A 2,549-nucleotide genomic window follows, 5' to 3' on the forward strand; every position below is an offset into this window, starting at 1 on the left:
CCGTGCAAACCTGGGGGCTGGGCTGGAGACCTAGCCCTGGGGCAGCACCGAAACCCCAGCCCCCAGCCTGACCCCTCCCCAGCCAGCTCCCAGCTCCCTTGCCATCACCCTCCGCCTGCGCTCAGGAGGAGGGGGTCAGTATAGCCGTAAAGTTTGGGTGAGTCTATTTAAATGTTCTTATTTATATTATTTATAACTTACGCTTTTCACTATTTATTTGCCAAGACTGGCAGGGCCGTGCTAGTGCCGGCTTGCAGGAGGTGGCAGAGCTGCAGCAGAGCCGCCGTGCCCAGGACACAGCCGCAGTGACACGGATGGGGACAGGACCCCGAGAGTGGACCGTGAGGTGGGCACGGAGGCAGCTGGGCACGAGCTGGCCCAGCAGCCCGGGCTCCGTGCCCTGCAAGCCTCCCCTAAAGGCAAAGCCCTTCTCCTTCGTCTTCCTCACTGCCGCAGGCTCCTGCTCTGCTCCCTGCTCCGTGCCAGCCCAGCGGGGACAACCCAGCCATTCTATGCAACCTCCCGGCGGAGCATCCCCGCACTGGCCCCGGAGCGAGCGCTGCGCGCGCGGCATCACAGAGCGGGGCCCGACCCGCGCCTCCGCTTCCTACCTCGGGCCGCGAGCTGCCATGGCCCCATCACCCCGTGTCGGTCCCCGCCACCTTCGGGGTTCAGCCCAGCACCCCACGGGGCCGCACTCGCGTACCCCCACACTGTCTTCCTGCACCGTCTTCCTCCCTGCACCGTCTTCCTCCCGCCACCTTGGCACCCGTGTGCTCCCCACGTGCTGGCACGGCCGTGGCTCACGGGCTCGACGCCTCCCGGGGACATCCCTGTCACGGTCCTTGCCGCCGTGGCATGGTGGCCACGCACCTGCACCCCCACACAGGAGAAGAGCATCGCCCCGGCCATGCAGGCACCCCACCAGCGAGGACGCAGTGGTTCAGGCTTTCCCCGCGATGCCGGCGCCTTTCCGCGGCAGCACCGCGTCCCTCGGCCAAGCAGGCACGGAGCGCCACGCCTCTGCCCCTGTCTATACTGTAAATAGCAGATACTACAGCAATAATTTTCCGTGCATGATAGATTTTTTTCTGCCAGGTTTTGTACTCGACAGCCCCCAGTAAGACAAGTCTACTGAGAACCGGCCGCCCGCAGTATTACTTGTAACGCAATTCAGGGATATAAAAGGGATTTCTGCCACTAACCGTGTGTCTCGGGAGATTTGTACAGGTGGTGGCGGGTGGTGGCACGCGAGCGCCGGACAGGGGAAGCCAGCTGCCAGCCTGCCCGTCCCGTGGTGCCCTGGGCAGCCCTGGGGCGGGAGCATCACGGAGAAAACATCTGCCCCAAAACAAGGGGTGGAGATGCCTCGGCAGCCAGCCGGGATGGGGGCGGCTGACGCACCCGGAGCATCCAGCGCTGCCCGCTTTGCCTTGCCAGCCCCGGCAGCCTGTGGGCAGCAGCCAGACAACCCCCTGCCGTGGCGAGCGGTGGGTTTGTAATGCCACCCCACCTGCAAAAGTGCCAGGGAGGCTGCGAGCAGCAGCAGAGCATTGACCTGGAAGTAAAGCACCATGTGAATTCCTGGCGGGCAGCCCGGGGGATGCCCAGCGATGCTCTCGCACCCCCAGCTTCACCCCTGGGGCTCGGCCGCGCTGGACGAAAAGGGTTCGGTGAGCCGATTTTATTTCAGCTGCCGTCATGTTCGCATCCACTCCTGTCCGTGCAGGCACAGGTCAGAAGCAGTGGGAACAGCCCGGCAGAGCCCCCGCTCCCGGGGGCAGCCAGGCGCTCCTGCCCCCCTCCCCTCTTGCTGCCTTCCTTCCCCACAGATGGATGCCAAAGAGGGAAGGCAAATTATTTTCGGCCTCCAGCTCACCAGCAAAGCCCTCGCTGAGCCTTGCGCTCCTGGTGACATCGGTGCTACACCGCAGGTGAGAGTGCAATAATTCACCTGCAAAGTCATCACCGGATTCATCCTACAGAAAGATCATCCCGGAGCCTCGCAAGCCCATCCCCGACCGTCACCATCACCAGCCCTCTCACGGGGCAGTGAGTCACCCCGCGTGTTTCTGAGTCAGCACTGGGGCTGGGGACCCTCCATGCCCCACGGGAGCCAGGCCAAGGGGGCTGGGAGCAGCCGTCTGCCAGTGCCACGGCCCCGCTACGGATCCAGGCTGTCCCGGTTCTGGCAGCCGGTGGGGCGGGAGACCCAGTTCTTGCTGGGAGCCTCTCCGCCATTTGGGACACTGGTCTGGAGAAATGACCTAGAAAGATTCGGGGCTGGAGCACCGCGGTGTCTGCCTGGCCGCAGAGCATCCGTGCTTCGCCGCTCAGCTCTGGGGCTGTTTCATGCCACCTCTTCCTCGCCAGTGACCCTGCGGGCGTCAGCGCAGCAGGGAGGGGGCTCTGGGGTGGGGACCCGGTCCTGGCATGGCCGGGCGGGCGGGGGGCACGTCCCAGCTCCCGGCTGAGACGCCGCACACAGATCCTTAGAGCCCCAGCACGGCCAGGCGGGAGCAGGGACACCCGGACAGCCCCGGGGAGGG

This window comes from Aptenodytes forsteri, unplaced genomic scaffold, assembly GCF_000699145.1.
Source record: "Aptenodytes forsteri isolate BGI_AS27 unplaced genomic scaffold, ASM69914v1 Scaffold422, whole genome shotgun sequence".
NCBI lineage: Eukaryota > Metazoa > Chordata > Aves > Sphenisciformes > Spheniscidae > Aptenodytes > Aptenodytes forsteri.